The sequence below is a fragment of the Gorilla gorilla genome, chromosome 9 (assembly GCF_029281585.2).
Source record: "Gorilla gorilla gorilla isolate KB3781 chromosome 9, NHGRI_mGorGor1-v2.1_pri, whole genome shotgun sequence".
Lineage (NCBI taxonomy): Eukaryota > Metazoa > Chordata > Mammalia > Primates > Hominidae > Gorilla > Gorilla gorilla.
In genome coordinates this window covers 26,054,160-26,072,829 of record NC_073233.2, presented here as the reverse complement: position 1 = coordinate 26,072,829, position 18,670 = coordinate 26,054,160, and the positions used below count along the sequence as shown (strand labels likewise).

The following is an 18,670-nucleotide window of genomic DNA, read 5'->3' as shown; positions in this document are numbered from 1 at the left end:
TGGAGTGGGTCAGGACATGAACATGGGGACCTGGAGAATAGGCTTGTACTAGGGAGCTGGGGGAGCAGTGTGAGAAGAGGTGAGTGTGAGCATGCAAGATCTCCTGAGCATGCTGAGAATTCTGGACTTTATGAGATGTGAGAAGCCTCTGGAGAGTTTTAAGTTGGAAAGTCACATGATGAGATTTGCCTTTTAGAAAATACCTGAGCCCTGAGAGTCAGTCTAAGTCCAAAAGCACCTCTTGGTGCAGAGCGTTGGAGGCTCCTAAAACCTCACACCATTCCCAGGACCAGAGCAACAGGGGCCCTCTGAGACTGGTGCACCTTCATTTATCAGAAAGATAAATGGAAGATTAGAGAGGGAGGGAGGTTTACCCAATATCACTCAGCAACTTGAAAAGAGTCAGAGCTAGGTCCAGTTTCCAGGTCTTCAGCTGTAATTCCTGTTGCACTTGCAATCATCCCCATGCCTCACACGGCTGTTTCACTAGTTTGTGTGAAAATCTTTCAACCCCAAATAAACGGATACTCTTAATGAGCACTAAACTCATCTTTGCAGAATGAAGGAATTTAAGTGCATGGGAACCCTGGATCTGTTACTCTTCCTCCTCTTCCTTAACATTACCTTGGAGCCCACAGAGCTTGACTCCTCAGCCCGGCCATACCTGCAGGCCTGCTCAAGTAGATATTGGGAAGGGGGTGTGGCCACAGGGCCTGATTCTAGTAAGGGTTGCTTGAAACCTGCTTTCCCACCCCTACTGCTGGGGTCTGGAAGTCTTCGAGGCTTCTTCTTCAACTGCTCCCCACTGATGGATGATATCATAGGCATTTTAAAATGAGAGGAAAACTCCCATTTGGCTGGAAATTAAGGTGATTTAAAAGCAGATGGCAGAGCTTCTGAACTGAGAGGGCAGGACAAACCACTCAAACATGCCTAGCTAAGCAGTCTGTGGGGCCTTCCGAGGGAAGGTCTGGGATTCGCTGGAGGCTGGCCCAGGGTGGGATCATGGCAGGGCCTCCTCTGAGGGTCAGGACTGATGTCAGCATTTGGGTCTTGCTCTCATCCTGCCCCAAACCCATATTAACTACAGCTAGAATGAGGGAAGGATTTCCAGGTCCTAGCCCTGCCTGACCATGTGCTTTTATGGAGTGAAGGACTTGGATGGGAAATCAGCACTCACTGAGCACCTACAATGTGCCAGGCACTGTACTGAGAGGCCATGGTCTATATTGACCCAACTTTGGGCAATGTGCCAACCAAGGGCTCTTGAGCCCATAGGGATGTGAGCACTCTTGGAGGATGGGTGAGAAGAACTCTACCCTTGAAGAGAATGGGTATTCCCATAGTCAATAATCCTGGAAGGGCTGGAAATATGATGAGACTCAGGACTGGATGAGGGAGAAATATATTCCTCACTCTGGTGTCTGTGGGGCTGGCACTGGGCTTGCAGTGTTGGGGGGCCTTGAGTGATCTGGAAGTGGGTGAGTGCCCTTGGCCGTGCCCTTGGAGAGGAGGTTGGCCTCCACTATTTACCATGGTGGAGGCAGTAGCAGCTCAAAAAGCACCAAGTTTGGTGATAATCAGCATTTAGGTAGTGCTTGGGTGCTCCAGACTAAGGGGTATATCTGAGCAGCTGCCCCTCTTCTGAGAGTTGTGGCCCACCAAGACTGACCTTTTAGATCAAATCAAGAGCTTCACCTTCATCACTGGGGTCTCAGAGACAGCCAGCAGTGGTGACAACTGTGCCAGCAGGGCAGATACCTCCCGCTGGGCATTGACACATGAGTCAATACCCTGGGAAAGTTCCCAGAAATGATGGGAGGACATTGTGACAAGGGCTGAAGTCCAGCATGTAGACCTAGGATATAACAGTTGGCATGAAAAGGAAGTATAATTCTATTTAAATTGAGTTCAGGAACAGACACTTTATACATTTTTTCCAACACAATACCCTTTGAAGAAAATAGAGCTAATTATCCCCACTTCACAGATGAAGAAACTAATTTTCAGAGAAGCTCTATCAGTGATTTCCAGTTTTTGGATTTCACAATCAAGTTAAAAAAAGTGGGGGAGTATACATGGATTGTTCACGTCAATTATCTGAGTAAGGGAATTTTAAAAATTAAAAAATGCTACATCTAAACTTATTGTCCCATTTTGGCAAAAGAAAAGATACTTTAATGCAAACAATTGTGGCAGACAATTTAATCAGAATAAAGGTCATTTTTTAAAACTTAATAAAATTATATTGTTGAAGATCCAATTTAATATCCTGAGTTTTCTCCCTCCTCTGGGCGTTGGTGAAATGTGGCCTTGTCCTTGTGCTGGTTTGTGGAGTAAAGGTTGCAACCCCAGGGGCTGAATGACTTGCTCATGTCCTGGTCACTCAGCCAGAAAGGGGCAGAGCCAACTCACACAGACCTGACTGGAAGCCCAGCCTTTCTGGATGCCCTGCACAGCTCTGCTCTACTGAGGCAGGCAGTGGGGACCACAGTGCTATCCAAATCCTTGCCAAGGTGCTCCAAGAGAACATCCAGGCCTCGCCTGACTCTTCTCCCCACAGGCCTCTTGGATGGGCTCAGTGAACTGGCTGAGAACTCTACCAGTAATGCCAGCATAGCGGATTTGGCTGAGCTCAGTACAATATGTTTTTATCTGTACCAAATTATGACCCATAAAAATTCAGTCCTTGCTAGGACACAAGCAGCTAAAAAAGAAGATGACCCAACTCAACCTTTTCTCTTTTAAGAAAACACATCACTGACCCCGCCTTCCTAAGCTGCTGCCATGAGGCTTTCTGTTACACCCCACAACCCCTGACATTCTGTTTAGAGGAAATGAAAAACTGCTCTCTCTCCTTGGCCTTCCCCATTCAAACAGGCTTACATGTGTCCCAGAACAAGGCCACTGATGACTTCCCAAACTCCCGGCTACTCTTCCTTCCTCAGAGAAACACAAAATATTAGCACTACAAGGAAATTTAAGGATCATTTAATACAAATACCCCCATTTTATCTATATGAACCAAAGCAGTCACTGAAACCCAGATCTTCTAACTTCTAGCCAGAACCAGGCTGGCACAGTTGACAATCCACAGATTAACAAAGGTTTGAATCTAGTCCTCCCTCATCCTAGTTCTGCAACCTTGGAAAATGCTTCACTTCTCTGAACCTCACTGTTTTCATCTGAAAAATGGGCAAAATGAATATGATATGTTTTGGATGTTTGTCCTCTCCAAATCTCATATTGGAATGAGTGTTGGAGATGGGGCCTGGTGGGAGGTGTTTGGTCATGGGGGCAGATCCCTCATGAATGGCTTAGCATCATACTCCTGATAGTGTGTTCTCACTCAGTTCATGCCAGATCTGGTTATTTAAAAGAGTGTGTGGCATCTCTGCCCTCTCTGTCATGCTCCCTCTCTCACATGTAATATGTAGCCCCCCGTCCCTTGTGCTATCATTGTAAGCTTCCTGAGGCCCTCGCCAAAAGCAGACGCCGGTGCCATGCTTGTATAGCCTTCAGAATCATGAGCCAATTAAACCTCTTTTCTTTATGAATTACCCAGCCTCAGGTATTTCTTTATAGCGACACAAATGGACTGACACAATACCAGCCTCCCAGGTCCTCGCAGAGGTTAATGGGGCTATGTATATAAAGCGCTTCACAATGTGCTTGGCACATTGACCACAGTGCTAATTTCCACAGTACACGTTTCCTTTCTGGGCAGTTTACGAACTTCTCTAAGGCTCAGTGTCCTCATCTGTTAAGTAGGATAACAATTGGATTATGAGATAATGCATGTGTGTAAAAAGTTTAGCACAGTTCTTAGCACATACCAAGCATGTGGAAGCAATTATTATTAGCATGGTATCATCATCAGCCCCTTCTTTCTTTCTTTCGTTCTTTCCTCCCTCTCCAGATTCCCACTCCTCAATCTACATAAGTCAACAGAGCAATGTGTAGGGTGTACCATGGGGTGAGTATGTTGTATGTGGGTAAGGTGCTCTCTAGGGGAGTGAGTCCAGGTGCTGTGCCTGATGCTCTGGTGGTGGGGGGCAGCCCTGGCACCCTGCAGAGTGAAGTCCACTCCGTGGCTTGCTCTCTCTCAGCTGCTTGATCAGATCATGTGGCTAACACAAGCTATCTTGATATTGTGGACATCTATCTATTCCCTGCTAGATATATTTTCTCAGGTGGAGGTGTCCTAATTTCTATATGAAACCACCACACAGCCTCCTGAGGCTGCCAGACACCTGACACATACATCCCACAGGAATTCCATTCAGATGTGCCCACAGGTCTCAGTGGATTCCCACAGTGGCTTCCTAGCTACCTGGTCTGGAGGACATGCTTACTATGCATTGGTGAGAGTTTCTGGACACTGAATACATGTTCTGCATAGAAAGATTTCCTGTACTCCAACCCCAGACTTGCCAAAGGCTGGCCAGATCCTCCCAGAATTGCAGGCTATTGGTGTGGAGGACCAAGGGCTCATCCCAAGGGGCAAACCTATTGCTAAATCCCATCAGACTGGTCACCTCTTTAGAGGGACTTAGGCAGACCAGTGGGCCATTAATGCCAAATAATTAAATTGATAGGCTTCTAGAAGATAAACCTGATCTCAACTCAGCTAGCCATTTCACACAGAGTGGTGCAATTACCCTAAAATTGCAGACAGATCTGGGTTCAAACGCTAACTCTATCACTAACTGACTTTGGGTGTTTCCTCACCATTCAAAACTTCAACTTCCCTATATATAAAATAAGGACAAGGAAATCTATCTTTTATAACTGCGGTGAAATTAAATTGAAAATTGATGATACTTCAATGCCTGGCACATTGTCATTATTTGATAATGATCCAGTTAGGGCAAAACATATGAAGAAGGACTGCCAGGTCAGGGGACGTCCCTGAGAGAATCTCACTGCCAGGCATGACCTTGTCCCCAGAAGCTAGATCATTTCAGTTCAACCCCTGGCTCTGTCTCTCATTAGTAAGTTAGTTAAATTCTGCACCTCACTTTCTGTCTCTATCTGTAAGTGGAGATAATGATAATACCTACCCCAAAGGGGTTTGTGATGATTAAATTAATTACTTAATGTAAAATGCTTAGAACAGTGCCTGGCACCCGCTAAGGGCTGCATAAATGTTGGCTATTCAAAATAGAACTAAGTGATTCATCAGTAGTCTGAAATAAATTCCTAAAGCATGGGCTTTGGGAAGCCCTTGATTATTTGGCTTTACTGAAATGACAGGTGCAAAGAAGGCATGAGACACCTACCGTTCTCTCACGTGAGCTCATTCCTGAGCAGAAGAGCCGTGTTTTATAATAATTACCATTTCTGGAATGCTTGCCATATGCCAGTTCCTTTATAAATTTTAGCTCTCATTCTCACAGGAACCCTCTTATACAGGCATTATTATCCCTATTTTGCAGATAAGGAAACTAAGGTTCAGATAGGTGAAGTGATTTTCCCAAGGGAGCACAGCAGGTAGGGGTAGAGGCAGGATTCGAATGCAGGTCTGTCTGGCTCCATAGCCACAGCCTCCTTGCTTCCCTAAGCAGAATGGGGTTCCGCATCCCTCCTGTGTGTGCGGGTGAGGGGTGTGTCCTACAGTTCCCCAGCACTCATTCAGCCCTACTGGCCTGGCTGGGTGGTTGATATTTAAAAACTGGAGAGGAGGGGAAAAAAACCCTTAAAAACAATAAACAGTGATTCAGACTGAGTCTTTACTCAGGCGGTTACGGGAAACTGGCGGGAGGCGACAGCCTTAGTCACTTAGGAATGGCCGAGCCCCTGACTCATGGGCAGCAGATCACGCTGCTCAGGACAGAAGCCAGCACTGCATTCGGTGCCAAAAACGCAGGAAAACGCTCTGAAGAAGGGGGTGGGGGATGAAAAGAATGATGTGCTGGGGCCAGAGCTATCTTTTGTGAGGAGCCAGGCTTGTCCTGGGCGCCGGAATAACGTCCAAACCCCCAAGCCTGATGTTCCAGCCCCCTTTCTGGAGCCCTCCTCTTTTCCAATCTGATTTCTCTCTATTCTCATTCAAGAACCCCACCCTCCAGCCAAATGGGATGGCCCACTGTGCCCAGGATGTCCTGTCTTTGCCCCTCACTCCAGGTGCCTTGGCCCCCAACCCTCCTGGCCTCTCTTGTGCCCAATAGGTAGGGCTCCCCTCCAGGGGCCCTTCCTCTTGCCTTCAGCACTAAATTCAGCCCCTCATTCCTCAGGTATTTATGGAGCACACATTATGTGTTAAGTTCTATGTTAGATACTGGAAATCCAAAGATAGCTTAGACACAGTCCCTGCCCTCAGGAAGCTCACACCTAGTGTTTGTTTCAGTACCAGGTACAGGAGTACACAGGTCACAACAAGAACCGCCAAAAAGGAAGGGCTGTGATGTGGGGAGCACAGAACACTGCTGGGGTGTCCCAAACCACCCTAGGAACCAGGGTTCCCTAAAGGACGTGATGTTTGAGATGAATCTTGAAGCGTAGGAATGAGTCAAGAGATGGTGGGGTAGAGAGGGGAAGGATATAGAATCATCTCTGTCTTCTAAACAAAAACAGAAACAAAAGCTGAGGCAGGTACTGTGAGTTTATTGTACCAAAGGGGAGGGAAATGAAGAAAAAACAAAAGGGCAAAATAATAGCCCCCAAATCTTTTTGTGTGTTTTTTTTTTTTTGAGACGGAGTCTCGCTCTGTTGCCCAGGCTGGAGTGCAGTGGCACAATCTCAGTTCACTGCAACCTCCGTCTCCCAGGTTCAAGTGATTCTCCTGCCTCAGCCTCCAGAGTAGCTGAGACTACAGGCATGTGCCACCATGCCCAGATAAATTTTGTATTTTTAGTAGAGATAGGGTTTCACCATATTGGCCAGGCTGGTCTCGAACTCCTGACCTCAGGTGATCCACCCGCCTAGCCTCCCAAAGTGTCTGGATTACAGGCGTGAGCCGCTGCACCCAGCCAGCCTCAAAATCTTGTTAAAATTTTGGACTAATTCCTTTCAGCCTTTTCTCCATATAGCTCTATGTATGGAGACATATACATTTTTAAAAACCCAAAACATGTTAATCTGACCGCTTTGTAATTTGCTTTTCACATTTAACAACATAGGAAATCTTTCTATGTTGATAAATATTAGTCAACATAACAGATGCCACAGCTGATCTGGCCTGAGAGAGGTAGGTTTAGCTCGTGGAGGTGGTGGGAAATTCTGAATTTGAACACCTAGCACTGGGGAATGTACTCCTCCATTCTCCACAGGCCCCACCTCTCCTTGCTGTCTTACACAAATAAGATCTGCTTCTCTGTTCACATCAGCTGCCTGGCCAATCCAGGCATTAGCATTTTGAGCCCCTGATGCTCAACATTTGAATGGCTATGTGGTATCCCGGAAGATGATGCCCCTTGATTCACCTGGCATTTTCCCCATGCTTCTCTTTTGACACTGCCAATTTCTACCCTAGATAGCAATTGATCACATAGCTGCTGCCTTCCCATCTGCGGGCTCCTCAGACGCGGGTTCTATATGTGATGTTTCTTGCTCTCCCATCACAGAGCCTAGCACGGCTCTACTGTGACTTGCGCACAACACAGTCACTAAACAGTTGATGAAAAGAGAAAGGAGGAAAGTTACAGGGTTAAGCTCTTGACCCCTCCCAGTGCAGGTGAGACACCCATTTCATCCAGATCCTGCAGCGAGATGACAGGCATGGGCTCTGGAGTAAGCATGCCTGGACTCCTATTCTGGTCCCACCACTGACTAGGCTAGGCAAGTTATTTAATCTTTCTACGTTTCATTTCTCATGTGCAAAATGAGAATACTAACTGTACCCATTGTGCTAGGTTGTTGTGAAGGTTCAATCCTACAAAAAAGGACCTTAGAACAGAACCTGGCACACAATCACAAAAGTTAGCAATTGGTTTTCTTCTTATCATCCTTATTATCTTGGGCTCTCTCCAAGTGTGAGTTGGGACTCAACTCCCCTCTGAAGGAGGCTTTCTTCTTGGTCAGCATCCCCTCACTCCTATTCCTGGGGTGCAGCCTCTCCCTGTGGAGAGGGGTCTCTGGCCAGTCCCCAACCTGACAATAGGGATGGATTCTCTTCTCCTCAAAGGAGAAGGATACTGGGATTGTGGCCAGCAGTTTCCAGGCGTTTGGAAAAACCTCAGTGGGTTAGACCAGGGGTTGGCAAACTTTTTCTATAAAAGGCCAGATAGTAAATATTTTAGGCTTTGCAGGCCATATGGTCTTTGTTGCAACCACTCAATCTTGCCCTTGTAGCATGAAGGCAGTCATGGACAATACAGAAACGAATGGTCATGACTGTGTTCCAATAAAACCGTATTTACAAAAACGTGACCAGCTGATTTGGCCTGGGGGCCATAGTTTGCTGGCCTCTGTAGATCAATCACAAAATCACGCAGTCAGGGCTGTGAGTCTTCTCTGCTTCTCTGTAACCCTGAAAATGCTCCTTTCCTTCCCTGAACCTAATTTTTGTCATTTATCAATTGAGGAGTTTGGGACAGATAATTTTTAGGAGTCATTCAGTCTTGAAAATGCAATAAGTCTATGACTGACAAGCTGTGTGACTTTGGGCAAGGCCCAACCCTCTCTGGGCCTCAGTCTCCTCCTCTGTAAAATGAGGGGATGCATTGATTATCAAGCCCTGATCACAAGCCAAGTAGGACACACTGGGCTTGGGAGGCACCCAGACCATGGCCAGGTGCTGCCTTTGCCCACCTCACTGCCTTTCTTCCCACAGCCAGGGACCTCTGCAAGCTGTCACCCTGGGCTCGGCCAAAATTCAGTCATGCTTCGTGATGCAGTCAAGTTGCTCTTGCCCAAATGGCTTGCCTGGAAATCACTCTGCAGCCAGACTGCAGCAATCCAGATTTGATTATGCCAGGCGTATGGGAAGACTCTTTGTGCAGAGTGCCAAGTGGCAGTACAGGCTGGGGTTAGTATCACCATGGTCTGGACCCGAGTGCAGTTTGCCTCAGAGGCCAGTAGGGACAAGGAGTTCTCCACTTCACAAGGCCAAGTTGATAGCCTTTTTTTGTGGCTGGCAGTCTTGATTCTTTCCTTGAGAGGCCGTGCCTTCACTCTTGGTGTGGTTAACAGGCACCCACAAACTCACACATGCACACACAATCACATGGTACTCTTGTGACTGTCACATCCTAGGAAATGTCTTAACGATCTAAGGAGAGTCAGGAAGCTCTCCAGACCCAACCAAATGCTACTTTTATCCCCATAAAAAGAGAGGGCCAGCTGCTCTGGCCTGACCCACAATGAGGCAACCCTTAGAAGATGAATTGAGTCGTCAGTGGGAAACCACAGCATCCTCGTGGCCTAACCCAGGCCTGGGACAGCCTGGTTCTCTGAGAGCCAAAGTGCCAACAGCAATGACACCACCAGCACACTGGGCAATTCTACCCAGCAGATGCCTCCACCCCATAGAGTGCATGACGTCCACATCTTCCCTGGGGTATTGGAATAACAAAGGCTGTGTCCCAGCACTATTGTACAGCTAGGGAAGGCCGGAAACCAAGCTACAGGAAACTGGTTGCTATGGTTTCCTTGAGCGTAATGCCATAGAAATTGCTTTCTAAAAATTTTTTTTTTCAGGGAGAGGTAAGGAGGGAAACACTGACTTCAATATTTACCATGCACCAAGCATTGTGCTAGGTTGTAAATACTCAAAGTGAATCACTAGGATTGGTAGTATTATCTTCATTTTGCAAATGAGAATATGGAAGCACAGAGGAACTAAGACTCTTGCTCACAGACACACAGCTGGAAGGTGGGAGAGCCAGTTATGAACCCAAGATCTCCATACTGCAGTGCACGCTCCTTTTCAAATATATGTGCTGGGAGCCAAGAGATCTTGCAACCTAAAATATTCTTATTATGAGGCCAGACTGGAGCAGGGAGGGGGATCGAGGAGGAAGGGACAGGGAAGAAGCTAAATGAGAGAAATCAAACAGCTGAGGAATGAAGACTGATGCCTTCTGATGTGCCAGAACAACGCTCTCAGGGTGGGTAGAAGGGGCACAGGACTTGGCACCAAAGGGCCTTAGTGTGAAGTTCACCTTCCTCACTCCCAGCCAGAGCCTCCCACATCTGTAAAATGGGTATAACAATCATATCTGCCCTTAGGGTTGTTGTAAGGATTAATTGAAATAATATACATCAAATGCATGGTACAGAGTAAGCACTCAGAAAATGTTAACATTCTTGCGATTGATATTATTATTAATTATACTGTTGTGAAAACTCATGAATTATAAATTGCTGTACAAATATCAATTAGTTTCGAGGGGACTTGAGCAACTCTGAGGCTAACTCAGTTGAGGGAGTAGAGCTAAAACACATTTGGGCCCCCGGACTGGCCATGCAGGTTGGTACACTCCACAACTCACACACTGTACAAAGCAGCCCTGATTTATTGGCGGATAGAAGGAAGCTTCCTACCACACATTTCTCAGTCAGTGATGCAAGCATTCATTCCACAGGTATTTATTGAACACCTATTTGCTATATCCTGTGCCAGGAGGCATATGACATGCTCCCTGCTCTCCAGGAGCTCACAGACAGTGAAGGAGACAGAAAAGTAACTACAGACTGATGCCTCATATAGTTGGACACAGGCAGTGGGTGTCCACTCTTTACAGGGAGTGTATGCATGCGTGTGTGAGCATGCGTGTGTGTGTCCTGGTGGGCAGGAAAGGCTTCTCTGAGAAGGGAGCCCTTAAGTTAAGCCTAAAAAATAACTGGGAGTTTATCAAATAAGTGAGGGAGGGCAGACTGGGAAGAAGGAATAATACCTACAAAGACTTCAGGGCATTTTTGAAACATATGATTAGAGTTTAAGTGTACATCCATGGCGTAGAGTCAGGGAGAGCTAGAGAGGTGAGTTGAATGAGAAATGGAATGGAAATAAAGGTTGGGACCAAGTTGAACAGGGCCTTTTTTTTTACCATGCTAAGGATCCTGGAGGTTTCTCTCTGCTGAGGCAAGAGGAGGAAGCTGCGGTGTGCATGAAGGATGTGGCCATGAGGTCTCTGGAGGTCCTGAGGGGGACAGATTAGAAGCACTCAGGCTCTTGATCTCTGCTAGGCACCTTACTGAGCTCTCTGCATGGATTTCCTACTTTGATTCTCACCCAAACTCCATAAAGTGGTGCAACTATTTCCCCATTTTGCAGATGAGGAAACCAAGGCTTAGCTAAATTCTGTGCTAGATTTGAACCCAGGGAGGTGGCCCTTTGCCCTCCTAATAGCTACTGCCTCTTACTGTGGACAGGGAGTACATTTCAGAGGTCAAACAAGAGGCCAGGAAAGAAGTTATGAAGTCTGAAGGAGGGAAGCATCTTGTGGGTGGAGGCTGAGGTGGAAAACCTTATGTTCCAGGCAGAGAGAAGTGCCCAGGAAGCCTGAGGCTCAGGAAAACCTGCTCTCTAGGTGATCTCACTCACAGAAACTTGCAGCTGTTAACACATAGCCATTGAGATTCCTTTCTGGGCTTGCCCCCATGTTTTGTTTGAAGGAGGTAAGCCTGGCCCGTGACAACACTTGAGAACAAACTGCTCACTGCAAAACTGGGAGAAGAAAGCAGAGGCATATACCCTTTTTCCCTTGGGGAATTTGACCTTTGGGGCTCGTTGCTTATAACCTTCCATTGAAAAAAATTGCTACTTGGGAGCTGCAGTCATTCCTGCCTGTCAAGAGTGGCCCTCTGGCCCAAAGGCTGGCACCCAGAAGGACTTGCTCTCCTTTTGAGAGGGCGCCCTCCCGTCCCTCTTGTGTAAAAAAGTACCCTGGAGTGGAAATAAAATAATAATTGGGGCACAGTTATTCTCAGGCCAGTCTCGGGAAGTTTCCAGGCAGCTCAGGGAGACAGCGGCTTCAAGAGTTCCTGATGCAGAGGTAACAGAGAAGGTGAGTTGGGGCCAGCAGGAGAGAGGGCAGAGGAATAGCCTGATGCTTAGCCAAAAGCTCCTTCCACATCCCAGGCCAGAGGCACTTGGCTGCACAGCCCAGGACTGACGACAGCCCACGCTGCTTTCCAAGTGCCCCTGAGTTGCTGTTACTTAATTAGCTCCATGGCCATAAAAGGCTGGCTCAGCTTGGAGGAGGCGCCTGGCCCCAAGAAGCAGCACACTGAAGTGTCATAAAAACACAGCATGGAGAAGGGGCAGGAAAAGGAAGGGCAGGTGGTAAATTCAAGTCATCTTGGGTCTGTTGTTTCTAATAGGGGTTGCTCACCCTGGCCTGAAAGGATCCTGGGACCCTGCGCCTGAGCCCTGGTTGCTCACATTCACTACTGTGCCTAGATTTAACCCATCATGGAAGGGAGGGAACAGGCCCCGAGAGCAGAAAGTTGCAAGCTTTGGTGCATGCGGTGTTTAAACAAAACCAGAAGACGAGGCACACAAAATTTCAGCCCTCTATTTAAAATCATTGCCAGGATTCTTATAAAACTGACTAATGTGCCACTTAATGTCTTCTGTTCCTCCCCAATTAACACCTCAATTTGAGAAAATTATTGTAGAGTATAGTGCCAAGGAAACTTGTTATCAGAGAAGCTGTGCTCACAGGGTGGTGAGAGGAGAGGTTTGGAATCAAACTTCTCTGGGTTTGAGTTTTGGCTTGGGCACAAGCTGGCTGTTTGACCTTAAGAAAATAACTTTAACTTTCTGTTCTTCATTTGTTTCCTCATCTGTCAAATGATGATAATAATAGGATTTATTTCTTAAGATTTGTAGAAGAATTAAAATTCTGTGCATAAGGCACCCAGCACAGTGCCTGGCGTATAGCAGATGCTCAAAAAACACAGACATATCTGAATATATTTATAAAACTCAATGTAGCATCTCTAGCATCCTGGTTCTATAAATTGAGATAGTAATAAGTATCATTACAGGGTTGCTTGTGGAAATTCCTTCCATGGTAATGGTCCTCAGCATATGCTCAGTATTAGTCTTTTTCTCTTTTCTTTCCCTCCCTTGCCTAGGCTGCTCAGAGGTTCAGAGCCAAATTCAATGTTTAATATAGCTCTTGGGCAATGGCTATTTCTTTTCCTTTCTATTATATCAACCATGTTGTATCCATGTAACTTGTTACAACCTGTCTCAAATTCCTTTTGAAGAGAGGCCAGGAGCAAACAAACACACAAACACTCACAAATCTATATTCTGCCCCATGGGAACTCTTCCCTGTTCCTCTGCCTGCCTCCTTAAGACCTAAATCCTCTGGCTTAGAAGGTACCATAAGCTGCTAGCTAGTAGCTGCACGGTTCCCTGACCCCTGATTCCCACTGTTTCTGACACAGAAGGCACTCAACCTGCCCATGAGCCTATCCTGAGCCTGAGCTGGTTGGTGTGGGAGGTGCCAGCTTGCATCATCTCTTAGGCTCCTTCCCCATGTCCTCTCTCTGCTGCTGGTTCTGTGTCAACTACCCTCAGCATATCCCTCCTGCCCTCCATCCCTTGGGTCAAGCAGATGAGAAAGAAGTCCCATTGGCCACCATTTGCAGAGCATTTACAGGGGCTCACTGGCTCCTGAGGATATCCCCAAGAGGAAGATCCTATCATGATACCCCCTTTATGGGTGGAAAATTAACACTTGGAGAAGTAGAATAACTTACTCAACCAAGGTCAGTTGGTGGCAGAGCCAGGAATAGAACCCAAGCTGAGGAAACATGAATCACAACGCCACTTTGACCAGCAGCGATACCCATGTAGACCTCCCTCACTGCTAAGGGTTGAATGCACATTCAGGCTCTGCAACTTTATAAGAATAAAAAAATGGAGAAAAGTTAAACAACCACACAAATCCAAAATATTTCTTGAGCATGGACTCAGGACGTGGTGTTGGGCTGGGGACTTGGTGAGGCTGTGCACTGCACTTTGCTATGTGCCTGGAAGCATGCTCAGCAACTCCACTCAGAGTTCCCAGGAGATGTAGTGCTGGTCCCTGCTCCATCCCCTGGCTTGCTGTTCCCTCAGCCTAATCTCATTCCTCCTTTCTTCCTTCTCATTTCTCATTCTTACTCAACTCGGAAATCTTCCCCAAGAAGTCTACATTCCCACAGCGCTTGGTGGCACCCATCACTATTGTAATGGCCTGTCTGTGAATGTCTCTCCCTCTAGACAGGGCATTTTCTGCGGACATGAATCAAGCTTTACACATCTTTGAATTCCCCACATGTAGACCAGTGCTAAGCATGCATAAGGAGCTCCTAAAGGTTTGTTTACCTAAACCAGGAGGTGGCAAATTACAGCCCATGGGTCAGATCTGGCCCTTGGCCTGTTTTCGTCTGGCCCCTGAGCTAAGAATGGTTTTTACATTTTTAAAGGGTTGCAAACAAATAAAGCAAAAACAACAATATTCAACAGAGATAGTACACGGCCCTGCAAAGCCTGAAACATTTATGATCTTGCCCTTTATGGAAACAATTTGCCAACCCCTGCTCTAAACTGTTGAAACTCAGTCTTGTGCAGGAAACAGGTGGGGCAGAGGAGCTAAGGGGACAAGTGGGGTTCAGTCTGACAACAAGGAGCTTCTCTGGATGCAGGAGAAAGACAGGAACCACGAGAAACAGGGGAGGGAGCACATCATGCCAACCTGTGGTGGGAGCAGGGAGCAGTCAGAGAGACTCCAAAGAGCAAGCTGAGTTCAAAGGGCCAGCAGGGTTTTCAGAGTCACCATCAACAAGACATATTCCTAGCTGAAGGACAGGACATAAAAACTACATGAAATAAGAAGCTCTGTGTAAAGAAGCCGATAACCTAAGAAATCACGCCATAAATTATGGAGGGATACTGTGTGCATGTATGCTTGGGATTGCTAAATGTCATAAGTTTTTTAAAGCACAAACCAGTAGTTGGTGAGACAAGAACAAGAGCAAACAGTACAAAACTAGGGAAATCCCAAGAACTAGATCAGAGATACATGGCAACCTGTGCTAATTAATCACCATCTTCTTTTACGATAGGCTCAGATGTAGCTTCAAAATGCCTGTCAGCCCAAGCTCCAGCCTGCTCTGTGCACTTGGCGTGCACCCCGGAGGTGTAACCATTTGCCATCCTTAGACTAGATGGAGTCTCCAGACTCTTGGCATAGCGGGGACTTTGAGGAGAGGGGCTGGGGAGCTGGGTGGACCCAAGGAGCTCCTCCCTTAGCTGCGCTGGCATTCCAAGGGGCCCGATGAACTAGATTGTGGCTGCAGAGTGCTTAGACTAGGCCACTGGGGAAGACAGGGTGTCATTATTTATCCACACAAAGGGCTGCGTGGTAGTTATGTCTTTATTAATAATTTCCTGTGGGCTCAGAGGTGCCCACAAGCTGCAGCATCACCTAATTGGCTGCTTCTGCCTTCTATGTGACCCAGCTGCCGCTTCAAAGCCTGGGCCTTCCTTTGGGTGTGGAGGGACCAAGCAATTAGCACCCGCCTCCTCCCTCCTCTGCTCAGTGAGTCAGAGAGATGCTTGGTCAGCAGTCCTCTTCTCCTGGCCTGTCCTCTGAGGACTTCAGACACCCTCAGCAGCCTCAGATGAGGAGCCGCAGGGTGGCTGCAGCCTTTTCCTTGGAACGTGACCAAAGAACATGCACTGTCCCCTCTCCACGGGGTTCCCTGAGCACTGCAAGGGTAGACACTTCACTTGGCAAGTATCTGTTGAGCCTGTACTGTTTGTAAACTCAGTGGGAGTCCCCGGAGATGCAGCAGTGAGGAGGAGTGGCTTGGCCTTTTCCTTGTGGAGTTCCTAGGAAATCCAACAAGGCTGTGATGGCCCAGGGAGATCAGAGTTAGGTGAGGAGGCAGCAAACCCAGACTTCGGGAGTCAAGGAAGTCTTGCTAAAGGATCTGAGGCCTACGCAGAGATGTCATGGATGGGTGGGAGTCACTGCTGTGAGTGGCAAGGAGAATGCAGGTTCTAGGCAGAGGCAACAGCGTGTGCTAGCAGAGGCAACACAGTGTGCATGGCATATGTGAGGGACTGAGGCTCAGAGAGGCTGGATCACAGCTTGCAGGGTGGGCATGACAAGGAGATGCTGGAGTCCATGAGTTAGTGAAGGCAGGAGCTGGATCACATGGGACTTTGTGGCAAACTGAAAGCATTAGGGCTTTTTCCTGAGTATGTTGATGTGTGTATGCAGGTCATATGATTATATTCACATTTTAGAAAATCTTGAGATCTAGATCCCAAGTGGGATTTAAAATCTGATCCTCTGGGCATCACCCAGGACAAGGGAGGAAGGAGCCCCATCTCACCATGGGTCACCATGGGCAAATGGGTCTCACTCATTGGCACTTGTCCTTAAAAGGGCACTGAAAGGCACTTGGAATTTACTAAGAGGAAAGGGAACTGGATAGGGTACTGGATAGGACCCTCTTACCAAGCTCAAACCACTCAGCCAGGTGCTTCTGGCTCAAAGGCTCACTAGTGCTGAGCTTCATTGCAAGCAGGATCTCACTGGTGGTGGAAGGAGAGGGAGCTGTGAGCTCCATGGTACCCAATGCCTAACCTTTGGCAGGTAATCCACACAGTTAGCACTTAAACAGAGCATACTGTGCACAAGGCACTGTGCTTTACACATCCCAACTCATTTAATCATCCCTAGACCATGAGAGAGGTGCTATTGTCATCCACACTTCAGTGATGTTAAAATTGAGCACAGAGAGGGTAAGTCACTTACCCAACCCCATATAGCAGGTACATGGTAGATCCACTTTTAGTGACTCAGTGAAGAAGGAAAGGAAGGAATGAGAAAGGCCATCTGAGGCTTTGGAATGGGAAAGTATTCAGTGAGATGAAATGGAGTAGATGAGAACACTGGAGTGACAGTGCATGTAGGTGTCCAACATGGCTGGAGCCTGTGGGGAGTGGGCAGTGAAGCCCATCTTGCAGATAGCTTGTGCAATTAAATGGCCTTTCATACAGAAAGGCCCAGTGTAGCTTCTGGCACTGAGGAATAGCTCAATAAATCTTAGCTGCTGGCTGCACTGTCTCTTTGTGTCCGGTGCCCCTGCTAGAGCTAACCATCTCTCTAATGGCCGTATATGGCCGTCACTTGTCCAGCCATGGATTTTTCCATTCACCTGTCTGCTTGTCCTTCATTTTGCTGGCATCCCAAGAGAATGGACAAGAGATGAAAATCCAGGGTTTCCTAATTGTCTCCCATAGGCCTGTCATGTGTAGGGAAACACTCAACAAGCATGAAATAGGAGATTATTGTCTGTTACCTGCATTCTGCCTAGACAGCAGGCTAACTAATACCCTAAGGGAGAGAGCCAGGGATCCTGGGGCCTCACTTCTGATTTGGCAAGCAGATGAGCTGATGGGAGAGTGTGAATTCTCAGCAACCACAGATTGGACACCAGGGCGAGGTGGCTCAGCGTCCCTGTCTTCAACCTAGCCTTGAAACAAAGGATGAGTCAAGGGCCTGAATGAGGAGGGACAGGAAAAGGGTGCCCCATCCTGGACTGAGATGATGCAAGATCATCACTGAGCTACAAACACACTTCAAATCACTGGACTATGGAACGTAGGGCTCCTTTTTTTTTTTTTTTTTTTTGAGACCGAGTCTCATTCTGTTGCCCAGGCTAGAGTGCAATGGCGTGATCTCGGCTCACTGCAACTTCCACCTCCCAAGTTCAAGAGATTCTCGTGCCTCAGCCTCCCGAGTAGCTGGGACTACAGATGTGAGTCTCCACGCCTGGCTAATTTTTGTATTTTTAGTAGAGGTGAGGTTTCGCCATGTTGGCTGGTCTTGAACTCCTGACCTCAGGTGATCCACCCGCCTTGGCCTCTCAAAGTGCTGAGATTACAGGCGTGAGCCACCATGCCCAGCCTTAGGGATACTTTTTAAAGCAATTGATGGCAACAATGTTTCATATGTGAAATGCAAATCTTATATGTCATGGGACCAAAAAATGTTCTGTTTTGTAACATTTCCCTCCCTGCTCTGCCTGCTCAGATTCTCTCCTTCCTCTGTCCTCTCTGCTCCCAGGAGGGTCCTGCCAGTGTCGTCCTCTTGACCTGGGAATAGAGGGAGAGAATAGGTGGGATGGGCCTATGGGTCTGGGCTGGGGGAGTTTGGGGGGATTTAGCTAAGACAGGCTGCAAGGGACCTTAGAAGTATAAGCGCAGTGGATGAGAGTGCTAAAACACAAGGAAACAAACACCTTGAGATGTGTAACTGCGGGTTTTAAGTCCCTTTAATGGTGTTTGAGGAATACAAATAAAGGACTTGAGTTATATTGAAATTCCTTTTGGCTTCTGAAATGTGTTCTTTTAACCATGACACTGTTCTGGGTCTAAAACCCATGGACCACTGCTTTACTAGCTGTGCGCTTCTAGCTACTCTCACAGCAAAGAAGTCTATAAAATACACATTGATACTTGCCCAGTGAGTTCTCCAGTTCCTCAGAGGTTATGCATTGACTTGTCTCATTCTATCACTTATTCATTCACTCACTCAAAAAGCTCCTAATAAGCACCTATTATTATGTTCTAGGACCTGTGCTGGGCATAGGGGATCCAGAATGGTTCCTCCTCCAGCACACCTCAGTCCAAACCCTGTGCCCCACAACACACCAACTGAATTGTCTCCTCCTCTTCACTCTGTTTCTTCACCTCCTCGTGCCCCCAAAG

General features: G+C 47.2%; 1 protein-coding gene across 3 annotated transcripts in view; it reads right to left on the bottom strand.

The window, feature by feature from the left end:
* Positions 1 to 18,670, bottom strand: part of NAV2 (neuron navigator 2) — a 775,852-nt gene that overhangs the window by 432,861 nt on the left and 324,321 nt on the right. The gene's annotated exons all lie outside the window — the stretch shown is intronic.